The 16,579-nt window shown below is 42.1% G+C and overlaps 1 protein-coding gene across 2 annotated transcripts in view; it reads left to right on the forward strand.

Moving 5' to 3' along the window:
- Positions 1 to 241: 241 nt before the first annotated feature.
- The window catches only part of LOC124599722 (enolase-phosphatase E1-like), a 259,790-nt gene continuing 243,452 nt past the window's right edge, over positions 242 to 16,579 (forward strand). For both annotated transcript variants that reach the window (XM_047136103.1, XM_047136101.1), the window contains exon 1: positions 242 to 351. The gene's annotated coding sequence lies outside the window, so the exon portion shown is untranslated. The remainder of the gene's footprint in view (positions 352 to 16,579) is intronic.

Genomic DNA, 16,579 nt, shown 5'->3' on the forward strand with positions numbered 1-16,579 from the left:
CTTCAGCTGGGCGAGAGAAATTGGCGTGGCGCCAATGCACGGTGGGGCTTCGCTAATGGCAACTGTCAAACGGCAAGGCCATGTAGGGCTGTTCGGAGCGATAACGACAACTTCCCGTGTCCGACGCGGCGCGACGTGCAATGGCGGCTGCTGCGCTCGCCTCGGCGCGACCCCTGCGCACCCAAGCGGCGAACGCCGGAAGTGGAGTTAACGCGCCGCTTCCTGGCAGCAGCGCAGTACGCGGTGCGCTACGGGAGCGTCTAGTTGTAAGAGCAGGTGTGCGTGTGTTGAGCGGAGCTGTCAGTGCCTTGGCTGGTGCAGCGATTCCGACGGCTGCAGTCTTCAATAGCGGTATGCTCACTATTAGCACTGCACGATTTACTGGCATTTTTAAAGCTCAAAAATTGCATTCGAATCCTGGCTGATCCTATAATATTTCTGGATCTAAAATACAATTTCATTCCTTATTAAAAATCAACGACATTTGGGAACTGGAACGAGTGCCATGCTTTATTTAAAAATACGTTTTATCAATACCTACTAACTTTTCTTTACATTTGTCAAGAAGAAAGTCTTGGCCCCATTGTTGCGCGCACCGGCGAGGAAATACGTGATATTCACAAACATAATTCGTGTCCTGCTCCGCCACACATACATAGCAATTCGTTTTGAAGAAAGCCAGGACATGTAATAGTAGCAAGTGAACCATGAGCCGTTCGTAGCGAATTCTCAAAATGAATTCACCGTTTGTCGCTATTCTCCTTGTATCCGAAAATGCCAAATGGCCAGGGTTCTGAAAGCATCCAGTAGCAACGTACCTTCCATTCGCGATTTTCTCCTCGTGGTATCCCCAACGACAAACTGCCATACTAAAAATGTGAATATGTCAAGTATTTCCCCGTGCTTGAAGGTTGCGTGCCTGAGAGTAAAATAATATGAACAAATCTCATTCAAACTATGCTCTAATTAAGTTCAGAGCATTAGGTACCTTTTGTAATGCGATAGCATTAGTATGTCTGATGATTAATAAACAGAATTTTTAATACTTTTGAATATTATTTTTAAGACATTTTACTTCGTTTCTTCCACCCTTCCCCTTTCCACGAAACTAATACAAGGGCCTCTCCCACCTAGATCACATTCTGGGCACCTCTTATTGTCAGTGCTTCTTAGTACTTCACTAATATTATGGAGTTTATACTGCTGACAAGAATCTTTACCATGTCTTTCGACTCCAACGTAATTCTAACAGTTAATCCCAATGGGCTCTTACTACATTTCGGAATAAATTTTGCGGTGACCACAATCAAAGATCTAGGCACTTGTTTCTAGTTTTACGATGATACATCCATATTCAGGAGGGGCGTTCTTCAAATCCATGTCGGCCATACTCAGCTCTATGTTTCGACTTAAAGCGAATACAAAGATGATTCTTCTAGCAAGCCACGACCGGTTCCTTCTACTCATCCTATTAAACAAACCATGTTTCGCCTCCAATAAACTAATTCCCGAAGAGATATTGGACCCTACATGTTTCCTTTACTATAACGGCAATAGGCCTTTCCACGGAAAGCTTACCACGCAATGCTGTCTTAACTTACAATACATACCTACCTTACATTTAAAGCGTTATCGAAAAATTGGAAATAGGCAGCGAAGGACTGAAACGTCTCAAAAAGCAACGAAGAATACAGTAAATAGCAGCGGAAGCTGTATTTTGAGTTTTACATGGTATCCAAAAGAGAATTTTCTGGGACCATCCTACATTTCTCTTATTCAGAAAGCAGTTTCAGTTAATGTGAAGAGCAATGAGTAAATGAAGGACGGGGAAACGAACAGACACAGTAAAGACTTTTGCTTTGACTCTCGATTCCGCAACACCAAACTAGCAGATTTCGGACGTGGCGCGTAGCTTTACGTCAACAACAATTAAACATTCTCACCAAATATAACGCTAGTAAATAGCAGCGACCCCATTGTTCAACACTACATAATCTCTTGTTTAACGGATGAACCATGTGTTACTTTTAATTGTTTACTTCCACGTACGTTTCAAAGAGCTATGTATTCGTGTTCAAGTGGTGATTGCAATAATAGATACAAGATGTTTTTCCGTGAGATCATACTTATTTTGCTATTCTGCAAGTTTCAATAATTACACGAAATATATGTGGCTGGCGAAAGGTTAGTATTCACTGTGCTATGCATCCGAACGTAACAGTTGGCAGCGATAACGACTGTGGCAGCGCCTCTTCCGGATAATGTATGAATTAGTTTTGGGCCGTTACAGATGCGGCACCTTTGACAAAAATATGTGAACTATAGATGGGATCTGTTGAGACATTATTTCATAACAAAATGCGGGTCTAGTGCAGCAGGGGATACAACCCGTCGGCTTTGAACAATGACGTCATTCCTTAGTCATAGATCGTAAAGACTTCACTTCGAGGCATAGATAATAAAGCAGTTCTGTGTTCTAATAAGCACTATCATTAAAATAATTGAATGTAAATCTAAAAGCTTTTGCTGTTATGTTTCAGTTTCGTTTCTTTACTGATTGCTTAATGAAGTAGGATCAGTTTATTCTATCTCGTGAGATTTTTTTTTTTAAAAGCCAAAAAACTCTTATTACGTACTGAAGGGAGCTAGAACACTAAGAAGAATCGCTTCTCGGCTTTTGACAAGATATTGCTTAATAAAGTAGGATCAGTTTATTCTATCTCGTGAGATTTTTTTTTTTTAAGTCAAAAAACACTTATGCTTTTGACAAGATCAATGTTTATCTCTCTCGCATTCCTTTGCTTCTCAACGTTCTCCTCAGCTCTTTCATCTCTGTAATACATGCTCTCTGGCGACTTGTGACGTCATTGTTCAAAGCCGACGGGTTGTATCCCCTGCTGCACTAGTCCCCAAAATGCAAGAATATTGATTTGCAGGGAGGCATTATCAGGCTGTGTATGCCATGTTGTTTTGTTCTGAATATGTAGCGATTTCCGAGGTGGTGGTTTGGTTGGAACAGGTAGCACAGCTTAATACCGTGGAACAAACAGCAATGATATTTACAATAACGATTGTCGTACGTTTGGCAGTTCTTTCGGAATACCGTCGGATTTCCGATGTGATGGTTAGGTTGAGACATCATAGCACAGCTACAATTTAAAATTTCCGCTCCACATCATGCGAGAAATTAATTTCATTACCTTGCCACGTATCTTCCTACTGGGACAGTCATGATCGAGCACAATTCTCTCATTGGTTCAGCCATTTTCCGCGGTTAAATTCAAAAGCTTAGTTTCATGCTTGCATCTGGACTATAACGAATTTACTTACCAGTACGGTTCGCACTATTTATCATCACAAAAGAACTTCACATCCACGACACGTCGCTTCCACTGTTCGAGGAGGCGTAATTTGTAAATTTTCACAACTACGGAAATGAAGTAAGTCTCGCACACGACGTGTTGTTTAATGTTTACACTGTGATTTGCAGAGGTGTTTTTTTTAGTCATTGCTGCGTAATAACAATATCTTTGTTCACTCAGTATCCACTTCTTTTAATATAACTTGTTGATTTTCCCTGTTCCTTACAGATTACTACTAAACTTTATATCCTTATCTGTCCATTACATATAAATTCGAGTATCTTCTTGTAGGTTTTAATGTTGGGTTCAGATAGCAAAGACTTGACTGACATTGGTTGCGGCATTTTATTCTTGATAACAAATGCTATGAACTTGTTCCTCACCTCACTGTATTTTCTGTACTGAAATAATATATGGTTCGTGCCTCCGTGTGTAGTATCGTCACAATCACAGGCTGGTGTTTGATTTATATGCAGTTGATATAGATGCTCTGGAAATGTCCCATGATTGAGCCTTATTCTAATCAATGTGCATGTTGCTTGTCAGGGTCCACAAAAGTACTCAAACCAAGGTCGTTTCGGGATTTGTGGTTGCATTTGCGCATAGTCACCTCCGATGTATCGTGAGCTCTGAGTCCATTCTTCTTGCCTGGACTGGAATGCCATTTCCCGAATAAATTGTCCATATTCCGTACAGGGAAGCTTTATGTCTATTGGTGTCCCGTTGCTCGTAGCGTGCTTTGCCAACTGATCTGCTTTTTCATTGTCTGGGATTCCACAATGGGCTTTCATCCACATAAGGGTAATTTGTTTCTGCTTTCTGAGACATTCATAATACCAATAACGAACTTGGAGTAGTTTGATATAGTTTGACGTACACATTTCGAGTCTGATAATATTACATAGGATGTGTATTTCCCATTCGTACACCTCTGTATCGACTTTAATACTGCGTTTTTTTCTGCCATATAGGTAGAAGTAGTTGCTGCTAATTTATACTTCTGGGCCATTTGCAATTGTGAACTAAATATAGCACATCCTGTGTTGTCCTCTCCTGCTGTCTTTGATCCATCTGTGTATATGTGGATTACCCATTGTCTTGTTTCCACCATTTGTCTTTGCAATGCTGTAATTGTCTCCAAGAAATCATACTTTCCCTCTATCGGCTACTGATTATGAATTACTCATATTGGTAAACAGGCCATCATATACTTGATTCACTCATCCGCCAAGTCATTTTATGCCGGAATGAAATCAAAAGGCTTTCTGCCCCGATTTCCTGCAGGAGGACAGTACAGTCGTAAAATCTGATGAATTGGATGCTGTGAGTATGGTAATTTCTCTACAATGCATCGTTCCGTGTGCATCTTCCTCCGTATATGGAGGGCATCTCTTGCTCTTCCACCAGGACTGCATTTCGTTACTCAACATGTGCACATACAGCGGTACTGCAATCTATCCAGCTTCTCTAACATTTTGCATGTCGTGTGTTCGTAATACCGCGTGATCAAAAAGTCAGTATAAATTTGAGAACTGAATAAATCACGGAATAATGTAGATAGAGAGGTACAAATTGACACACACGCTTGGAATGACATGGGGTTTTATTAGAACCAAAAAAATACAAAAGTTCAAAAAATGTCCGACAGATGGCGCTTCATCTGATCAGAATAGCAAAAATTGGCATAACAAAGTAAGACAAAGCAAAGATGATGTTATTTACAGGAAATGCTCAATATGTCCACCATCATTCCTCAACAATAGCTATAGTCGAGGAATAATGTTGTGAACAGCACTGTAAAGCATGTCCGGAGTTATGGTGAGGCATTGGCGTCGGATGTTGTCTTTCAGCATCCCTAGAGATGTCGGTCGATCGCGATACACTTGCTACTTCAGGTAATCCCAAAGCCAATAATCGCACGGACTGAGGTCTGGGGACCTGGGCGGCCAAGCATGACGAAAGTGGCGGCTGAACACACGATCATCACCAAACGACGCGCGCAAGAGATCTTTCACGCGTCTAGCAATGTGGGGTGGAGCGCCTGGTTCTAATAAAACCCCATGTCATTCCAAGCATGTGTGTCAATTCTTACCCCTCTATCTACATTATTCCGTGGTTTATTAAGTTTTCAAATTTATACTGACTTTTTGATCACCCGGTATATGCAGCCGTAATCGAATCTGGATCTAATTAGGGAGCGGTATAGGACCAGCAGCACTGAAGGATGCGCTCCTCACCATGTTGTAGTACGTGATCGAATAATATTAAGCATTTAATTTGTGTCGTCCAAGTAAGTTTACTGTCCAGTGTCATTCCTAAGAACCGAATAAGTGCTTTAACTTGTATTACTTTATCGTCTACTTATAGTAAACAGGTTCTTGGTATACAGGGTGAGTTTTTCCAACGTATACAAGCTCTAGGGATTGGTAAATGAGAGGATACGGAACAAAAAGGTCTAAAGAACCTTCGTCTGGAAATGCATGGTTTCCATGCCAGAGACCTTTTGTTCAATCATAGATTTTTGCAGCGACTGCACTCTAATACGCGCTGTACCATGCAGCCGCAGTTACAGTATGTGTTGAAAATGGTTTCCTCGTGCCTCAGTATATGCGTGTACCCGCCGTAGCACGTTCTGTCTCGCACGTTCAGATCGGCCAGGCTGTATGCGAACAGTGTCAAAGGCAGCGTGAATACGCTGCTCCAGTGTCTCCATATCTGGAATGGACTCTGCGTACACGATACTTTTGGGATGTATCCATAACCAGAAATCGCACGTGTTGAGATCCGGTGAACGAGCAGACCATGCAACTGGTCGCCCTCGTCCGATCTATCGACCAGGGAAGACACGATTGAGATGCGTCCGGACGTTAAAGGCGAAGTGGTTTAGAGCACCATCAAATAGCAGCCACATAACCCTTCGAATCATCAATGGCACTTCTTCCAACAGGGGAGGCAAAGTCACCCACAAGAAACGCTGGTAGTTACCGCCTGTTAGGCGACGTGGTAGGAAGATTGGTCCCAAATTACGGTCGCAATTATCCGGCCCACACATTCCGGCTGCACCGATGCTGATGATTCGCTGTCACCATACCACAGGGGGTTCTGCATACTGTACCGCAGATGACTGTTATAGAAGTTGAAGATACCACTCCACGCAAAGGTGGCCTCATCTGTGAATAGGATGGATGACACAAATCCCGGAATCGTGGTTGCCTGGTGAAGAAACCAGTGACAAAACTGCTCCAGATGTGGCAAGTCTGTCGCTAGTAAGCCCTGCACACGCTGTGAGTGATAAGGGTAGTAACAGTTGTCACTGAGAATGTTCCACACGGTCATCTGGCTTACCATGTACTGGCAGGCCAACTGTCTGGCACTGACATGGCGGTCGCCTTCCACAGTGTTAAACATATTTTCCTCCAACTCTGGTGTGCGAACATTTCGGGTACGTCCTTCGTGATTTCCTGCTTCCTGAAACGACCCTGTCTCAGGCAAACAGCGAAACATTGTGTTGTCGAGGGGTAGGTCTCCTGATATAACCTTGCTGCCGCCTCCCGTTGCCATTTGCCTTTCCGTAAGCAAACACCATATCGGCAAGCTCTCGATTCGAATACGGAACCATTGTGTACAACGCTGTATCGCATCCACTACAAGGTCAGTCAGCAAGAGAAGTGAATCTGATACAACGTTAACAATTACTATGACAGGAGAAGGCTCTAGAGCATTACGAATGAGGAACAGTACCACTGTCTAGGAAGAAACCACGCGTACTGTAACTGTGGTTGTGTGGTACAGCGCATATTAGACCGTAGTCTTTGTAACAAAGTATGGTTGAATAAATGGTCTCTAGCATGGAAACCACGCATTTCCGAACATAACTTCATTAGACCTTTTTTGTTCTGTATCCTCTCATCGATCAGTTCCTAGAGTTTGTGCACGGTGGAAAAAATCGACCTGTATTAACCATTCATGGTGAATACGACTACTGAAGATTTCTCAGGTGTCTTCGTCAGACCATTTCCACAAAGCCACCGACAGGTTTTTTGTTGATGGTGTAATATTGTTCATTACTATTTATTTTTTATTAATTCCTTTTACTCATCATTTGGAGCATAGGGCGGCAACAAAGGATCGCCATCTTGTTCTGCATTCTGTTAGTATTTTCAGTTCTTCCCATCCTATTCTGCTTCAACCGATCGTCTGCATGTCATTTTGGCTCTGCCTTGTCTCCATCGTCCCTGCGGGGTCCAATAAAGTGCTTCTTTCGCAATATGTTCATTTGGTCTCCTAAGTGTATGTCCTAACCATCTCCACTTCCTACTTCTTATTTGCAGCTCGATTGGCTTCTAGCTGGTTCTTTCCCAGAGTGTTTCGTTAGAGATGACATTTGGCCACCGTATCCCCAGCATGTTCCTCAGACATCTGTTGTTAAATGTATGCAGCTTATGGATTAGCTGCACTGTCACTTTCCATTTTCACATCCATACTGAAGCACAGATTTTACATTACTTTCAAATATCCGCAATTTGGTCCTCAGTGTTATTTCCTTCGATGTCCAGATAGAGCGGAGAGTTGCAAAAGCGCCTTTGGTTTTGTTGATGGGGCTGTTAATGACCTCTGTTGCACCACCATATGGTGTAATCATGCTTCCAAGGTAACAAAACGTGTTCACCTTTTCGATTACCTGACTCCCAAACTTAAGCTCTACCGTGCTGTTATAATTTGCTCGAAAGTCTTTTGTTTTTTGGGCAATAATTTTCAAACCGACTTTTTTCGCCGCAAATTTCAGCTCTTCTAGTTTCTCTTTCATGTCGTTGAGGCTTTGGGATAGAAGGCAAAGGTCATCTGCAAAATTTAGGTCTTCTAGATGTGTTCCATTGCTCCATTTTATTCCTCTCAGTTTACCCTTTGCTTGCGCCCCTACAAGATTCAGTACTATGTTAAATAGTATCGGTGAGAGCAATTAGTCCTGCTTAACATCTGTTTTCACTGCTACTGGATCTGAAAGCAGATCTTGATGTTGAACCAGGCACGTGTAGTTTTCATACATGTACTTGAGAAGAGCAATTATTTTTCTTGCGAATTTCAAAAGTCCGCAGTGAACTCCATATTTTTGTTCCAGTTTTACTGTCGAAGGCCTTTTCAGAGTCTACAAACAGCACGTAAGGCGGTGACTGGTATTCATATGAATGTTCAGCTATTATTCTCAAGGTGTTTATCTGGCCAATGCAAGAGCGACCTTCCCTGAACCCTGCTTGTTCTCTTCTTATTTTCTTATCTACATATGCTTTTACTCTGTTTAGGATTATTCGCGAGAGGTTCTTGCTCGGGATTGACAGCAGTGTGATTCCTCTCCAATTGTCACATACCGATCGGTCTTTTTTCTTGGAGAGCTTGATGGACAAGCCTCTGTTCCAATCATTCGGTACTTTTTCATTCATCCATATGGCTGTTAGGAGTGGATGTAAAATTTCTGCTTTTATAGAGGGATAAACTTTAAGTAACTCTGGACTGATGTTGTCCAGGCATGGAGCTTTTCAGTTTTTTTGTTGGACTGCTTTAGCGATTTATTCTTTGGATGGCAGCTTTATGTGAATTAACATATCTTGTGGGAGTCCTTCGCCAACCACATTCAGTTGAGTTATATTGTCACCCGTAATTTCACGCTTCAGAACGTCCTCAAATTGTTTCCACCTCTGCGCTTGGTCTTCTCGATTTGTGAGTAGTTTTCCTTGTTTGTCCTTGGGGGCATATCACCCCCAAATTTCTTATTTGACAGTATCCTTGTGATGTTATACAGTGTCTTGTTATCACCTCTGTCAGCTGCTGCCTCACCTTAGCTGCGAGATTATTCATGAAGGTTCTCTTATCTTTTCTGAAACTCCTCTTCGCCGTCCTATTTCATATGCAGAGTTCCCGTTGGATTTCTTCTTTTACTTCCTTTGTCTGTGGGCAATATTGCCGGAGTTTTGCCTTCCTCCTCTGCTGCATTGCATCCAAAGTATGGTCAGAGATCTAGTCTTGTCCGCCGTGGTCTTTTGTTCCAAGAATTTCTTCAGCTGTCTGTGCATAGGTCGTTTTCACTGCATCCCATTGACCTTCAATGTCATTCTCTTCGATTCCTCTGCTAAGCACTTCAAAACGACTTGTCAGTTGTATCGAGAACTCCTCTCGCACTTTTGTATTGTCCAACTTTCCAAAATTAAACTTAATCCTCTTCTGCCTGCAATGTCTCTTGTGTGCAACTATTTTTAGATGGACTGTTGCTAGCATACGGTGGTGGTCACGACCGACATCTGCTCCTCTTTTATTCCTTACATCTAGGAATGATTTTCGCCAGGTCCTGCTAATTGCAAAGTGGTCTGTCTGATTCTCTGTTATGCTGTCTGGTGAAACCCACGAAATTTTGTGACACCGTTTATGGGGGTAAATGGAACCTCCAATGATCAGGTTAAACATGCCGCACAAGTCTACGAGACGTTCTCCATTGCCATTTCGGGTGCCCAACCCATGCTGCCCGATAATATGGTCTATTCCATAGTTGTCATTGCCAATTTTTGCATTAAAGTCACCAATCGGCAGGAGGATATCCCTTTTTCGACACTTTTGCAGTGTTTCTTGGAGTTTGCTATAAAACTTTTCTTTCTCTTCATCCTCAGACGCTTCTGTTGTGCGTAACATTGTACAATGGTCACTAGTCTTAGAGCGAGAGACTATGATTCTGTCAGTAACTGGGTGCCACTCTATCAAAGACTGCTTTGCTCTCCGATCTAGTATTAATGCCACTCCTTCACTATGGGTATCGCCCTTTCCTCCAGAGTAGAGGAGGATGTGCACCTCCTTTATTCTTCTTCCTCAAAGTCCAGTTATTCTTGTTTCACTTAATCCTGAAATTTCTAATCTGTATCGTTCCATTTCTTGTACTGAATCCGTTTGTTTACCTGTTTGCCACATTGTTCTCACGTTCCAGAACCCTATTCGTGTCACCTTTTTATTGTCAAGGTTGTCATCTTTAAATCCGTCAGATTGTTGGTATTCGCTATTGCAGTTTCTGTGATATGCTGCTTTCAAGTTCGTAGGTTATCGACCCATACGCCCTACCCCGATGGGAGGGCTGCTCCCATGGCTTCAATCGAGCCTACGGGAGTTTTCTGTTGGTGTTCTCTCCCTTAGCCTTTGAGGATCCTCTCTCCCTGCAAGGCAGCAGTTACTGGTTTTGGTCCACCCCGGGTATGTATTTTATCTCCCCAGTACCTATCGTATCTGGTGAGCGTTCCTCTATCCGCACCTGGGCAGGAGTCCGATGGGGGACTGGAGGACCAGTAACCCCTCACAGGAAGATTGTTCATTGCCTTCTGTAATACTACATGCGAAGTAAATACACATATACCATCTGCAAACTGTATAATTCTAACTGGAGGAGTTATTGCCTTTTCCATATCACCGGTATATATTACCTATAGTAGTGGGCTGAAAACCGATCCTTGTGGTATGCCATTGTCCGCCAAGCGTGGGCCCTTGAATCCAGTATCCTTTCTAACATATGCAGTTCGTTCACTGATTAATGACGATGTACCTTCTACAAACTGAGGTGGAGCTCCTAAAAGTAGCAACTTATCTAATAGTATATTTGTCTGAATATTATCAAATGCTTTTGCAATATCCGAAAATGGTGCTACTGTATGTTTTCTCTCACCAAAGCCAGCAAAGACGGAGGGGACTAATACTGAAATGTTGTCCATGCAGATTCTACCTTTACAGCACACGAATTGCGATCCAATTAGTAAGGATGAAGATTCTACCCACTATTCCAATCGCCCGTTTATTAGCTTTCCCAATGTTTTCCCTTTTTTTTATATGGGGCTATGATCTATGTCTTCCATTCTGAGACCAATTCTTGACGCATCCAATTTCCATTATAGATTTGAAGAAGTAATTCTACATCATTGTCAGGCATGTTTTGTTTATGGAATATGTGATCTGACCCATTCCTGGAGCAGTGTTGGGTTTCTCTTTGATGACTAATGTCAGCTCTTTAATACTGAACTGTGTAGTTAGCACATGTTGAGTTGCAGCAGTATCCTTTCCTCTCATGATTAGCTTATTGCGAACACTTGGTGGAGCAATAAGGTCACAGAATTCTTCTATCCACTCGTATGGTTCTATGTTATTGGCTGCAGGGACGATATTCCTAAAATTGTTGATCTTCTGTCATATCTCCGATAATTTAGTATTCATGGTCAAACTATTGCAGAATTTTAACCAACTACTCTTCTTAATAGATTTCAGTACTTTCTTGGTCCCAGCTGCTGTTTATTTATAGAACAAAAAGCCGTTCACCTTAGGCTGTCTAACACTTTCATATAACGCTCTGCCCTTCTGTCTTGTAATGCTTTCTTGCAGTCTTCATTCCACCATGGATTATCCGGTTGTTTTGCTTTTCTTAATAAAGGTCATTTTGGGATGGATTCATTTGCTGCACGATATATGCTGTTCTATAGTTGCGTATAGGACCTGTGTGGAGGTAGGTTTTTTTCTATTAGTTTTATCTATAATTCAAGAATTTGGCGATATTTATACCAATCCGCTTTGCTCATGTTCCAAGTCACTTTGTTGGCAATATGTACTCGATTACTTTTATCGCACTGCATACCCATAGTTATAGGGAAATGATCTGATCCAATGGTATCCTGCAGAACAGACCAAGCCGTGATTTGGTTCATATAGGATGAGGCTAATGTTATATCCACTGCAGTTGGTCTCATCCATGATCCCTTGATTTATCCATCATTGTATATGATCATGTTATAATCATCAATGCAAGACATTATGTACTCCCCTGCCTCATTATTCATATGGCAGCACCATGCTGTGTGGTGGGCATTAAAGTCCCCACAGAGTAGGAAGGGTTTTGGCATATGTTGTAACATTGTCTGCATGTGTTGTTCGAAATTCCTACATGCCGAGGGACGACGTACTTGCTTCTACTGCTATTGCTTGAAACTCAAGGTTAGGTAGTGGCATGGTAATTGGTTTATAGTTGGAAGTTTGTACTAACCGATATGGCTACTCCACCTTTTCCATCCTCTCGATTCGACCTTATTACTTGATATTCTCGACATCGAATAGACATATTTGGTTTAATCCAGGTTTCACTTGTAACAGTGATAGGGTAGTCATTAATGTAAAGTTTGTGCCTGAACGACTCTTTTTTAGCACTTAAGGATGTGGCATACCACTGGAGAACTTTAATATCCGTTATTCTGTTTATATGAGTGGAACTTAAATATGACCTAGTTCTGTCCTGATCCAGGTTTATTTTTTTGATGCTATCGAAGCAACCATATTGTATATATCAGCTTCGTCCAGACTATCTTTGTTTAATGTGGTGACCTGTGTTATTAGATTTGTTATCCCAGCCACTAGCTGTTTGATTATCGCTGTATTCTTATCCCCTACTGCTGCTATGATTTGCTTTTGTGGTTCAGAAGTATGTGGTCGTAGTGCATATGGATTCTCTTTAGCAGGAAATATTGGTAAATTTATATTTACGAAAAGAGTAGTTGGAGTTGACGTAGTCTTTGTTTTCGCCTACTGTAATGAATAGTTGTCGTGAATCTATGCTGAATACTTTCTACGGGGGGACAACTCTTTCTCACATTCTGATTTCTTCCCACCAAGATTCCCTGCCACAGCAGCATAAGGTCTTTGATTTACGTATTCTACAGCTTCTTTAAAGGACATATTGTATATAGCTAACGCTTTCTTAATCTCTTGTTGTTTGAGATATACTGGGCAAGACTTATCTCTCGATGTGTTGGTCCTTTTACAGTGGACCAGAACATCTTTTCACTTGTGCACTGAGCTGTCTCATGGCTCCCTCCACATTGATTGCAACGAGTCTGTGGCTACATTAATTACTAAGATGGCCATACCGAATGCATTTAAAACACTGCCTCACCAGCGATAAGTACGATCTAACATTACACTTCATGCATTATACTGTCACATATTCTGGCAGGAACTGCGATGAGAATGTGACCACGCACGTTTCTTGAGGTATGAAGTTAGTTGTTTCTAAATTACTTATTCTCTTGATCATTCTTCGTGAATGGGTGGCTGAAATTGTAGACTGAATAGCGCCTTCCAATTGTGACTCTGTTAACTCGGGATCTACATTTCTAATAACTCCTTGCCGACGTGTTCTGTCGTTTGGTATGTATGCTATCATTTTTTCTGGTGCAGCAGGTTTTCCTTCACAAACTTGTTTGCAGTCTCTCTTGTTGATATCAATCCGAATTATGGTTTTGCCCACAACCTTGAGATTTGTGGTTTTCCGCTTGTACTCAAAATCTGAGGTAAACAGGATCTTCCCCAAGACCACGGGGTGATATTTACTTATATTAACAATAAATTCCTCAACAAATACTTAAAATGGTCCTACTGCATGATTATGATATCTTTTAGTTTCGTGCTGATCATATTTTAGCTGTACATTTGTTTGTAAGAATTTTCCATTGGTTTATTACTCTTTCCTTGCGTAAGTTGTCTGCAAAATGAGGTACCATGCAGTATCGTCCTGAAAGCCCCCTGTGGGGAAGGGAACTTGATCCTTCAGTTGAATTAAAATTGTCAGACATACCTGATTTGAGCGCTGTCGAGTTCTTTACCTCCTTTGTTATTTTTTCTGGTGTTGTTGAATGGTGACTGCTCGTCTCTTCTTTAATTAATTCTTCCTTCCGTTCCAACGTGCGTTTTGCTGCAATATTTGTCGCTTGCTCGATATCCTGGCTCATTTTCAGCAGAGATTCCGTTCTCTGTAATAACTCTACGCCGGGGAGGGGGGGGGGGGGGGGGGGAGCAGATCTACTGCCTCACTGAATGGGCAGCTCTCCATATTTTTTGTACTCGACTTGTATGTATAACTTTTTCCTGTTTTTTTTGCAAAAAACGACATATTAACTATTGCAATCCTATTTACTCGGTTACTAACCAAACATCTACGTTAATTTTCTTCACTGCGAAACGTGGAATTGCAATTATCTCTACAGTCTACGGCCTGAACCAAGGAGGTTAAGATAAAGAAGCTCCTTGTCTAGGGCCCTGATTCTACCAACATCGCTGGCGTGAAAACGGCTTGCCGAGCATGGTGGCGCAGCGACCGACAAATTGGTTCAACTGGCTCTGAGCACTATGCGACTTAACTTCTGAGGTCATCAGTCGCCTAGAACTTAGAACTAATTAAACCTAACTAGCCTAAGGACATCACACACATCCATGCCCGAGGCAGGATTCGAACCTGCGACAGTAGCGGTCACGCGGTTCCAGACTGAAGCGCCTTTAACCGCACGGCCACACCGGCCGGCCCCGACAAATTGGACTCTCATTCTGGAGAGGAGGTTCGCAATTGCGTGCCTGTCAGTTCAACTTTTACGATCGCTACGTTATTTGTGATGAAAAATGCGAAGTGAAAGACCTTGTTCTCCGTTTCTAACGGCCTCGTTACCGGCGAGATATTATTGTAAACCTTAAACTTCCTTCATTTCGTAACACATGGAAAGCTTCAGTACTTGGAATGCGCTTGAATTGTGTATTTTAAGGACTTGAATAATGGTGTAGATTCGCTTTCACTTTTCCATCTAGTAATCAGTACTTATTTCTCTGGGAATGTGGATGATATTCAGATGCATGCATTATTCCAATCTTATGAAACAGGTACATTTCGTTTCCTTCAAAAAAAGTAACTACAAACTCCAGAATAAAGAAGGTTTTTATTCTGAAATAGTATATTTAATATACAGGATGAACCACCTAAAAGCGGTTTTCAGAGAATGCATTGCTAGTCAGGAGCTCGTATTGTCAGTCAGTTAACAGATAGTAATAACACTTAGAAAGTGTATTTTTTGTGCAAACATACACTTTTTAAATGCTAGTGTTTTATTGGGCTGGAAAAAGACAGTTTTAACTCGGCGTTTCCTTAATATGCGTCCGATTTTCCCCAATAGTGCGCCAGTGTACGGAATAGATGTAGTGGCTGCTTCTTCCTCCGTGACTTCTTCCGTCTCCAAAGGTTGTACTGTAGCGGTGGGGCGGAGAGAGCGTCTAATCTGCCATTCCCAGTACCCGCTCTTTCGGGATACGGTTCTGAGGTGTTCCAAACCCTGGGGCAAACTCTCTGCATCTGAGATGCTGCGCGCCCAGTGTACCAGTGTTTTTAGAACCCCATTTCTCTGACAAGGGAACCTCCCCATCGCATCCCCCTCAGATTTAGTTATAAGTTGGCACAGTGGATAGGCCTTGAAAAACTGAACACAAATCAATCGAGAAAACAGGAAGATGTTGTATGGAACTATGAAAAAATAAGCAAAATATACAAACTGAGTTGTCTATGCGCAAGATAAGCAACATCTAGGATAATCTGAGTTCACGAGCGCCGTGGTCCCGTGGTTAGCGTGAGCAGCTGTGGAACGAAAGGTCAACGGTTCAAGTCCGCCCTCGAGTAGAAATTTTAATTTCTTATTTTCGCAAAGTTATGATCTGTCCGTTAGTTCATTGAAATCTCTGTTCACTGTAATAAGTTTAGTGTCTGTGTTTTGCGACCGCACCGCAAAACCGTGCGATTAGTAGACGAAAGGACGTGCCTCTCCGATGGGAACCGAAAACATTTGATCGCAAGGTCATAGGTCAACCGATTCCTCCACAGGAAAACACGTCTGATATATTCTATACGACACTGGTGAAGGCATGTGCGTCACATGACAGGAATATGTTGTCGACCCACCTAACTTGTACACTTGGCAAATGGGTAAAAAGATTCTTCTACCTTGCCCGATTTAGGTTTTCTTGTGGATGTGATAATCACTCCAAAAAATTGATGAAAACATAAGAGTCTGTAACATAAACTGAAAATAAAATATTAAACTTTTCACTGGAGGCAGGACTTGAACCAAGGACCTCTCGTTCCGTAACTGCTCACGCTAACCACGGGACCACTGCGCTCCTGGGCTCACATTCTCCTTGATGTTGCCTATCTTGCACATGGACTACTCAGTTTGTATATTTTACTTATTTTTTCATAGTTCCACACACTTTCTTCCTGTTTTCTCGATTGATCTGTGTTCAGTTTTTCAAGGCCTATCCACTGTGCCAACTTATAACTAAATCTGAGGGGGGTGCGATGGGGAGGTTCCCTTGTCAGAGAAATGTGGTGGCAGTTGTGT

This window comes from Schistocerca americana, chromosome 1, assembly GCF_021461395.2.
Source record: "Schistocerca americana isolate TAMUIC-IGC-003095 chromosome 1, iqSchAmer2.1, whole genome shotgun sequence".
Classification (NCBI taxonomy): Eukaryota; Metazoa; Arthropoda; class Insecta; order Orthoptera; family Acrididae; genus Schistocerca; species Schistocerca americana.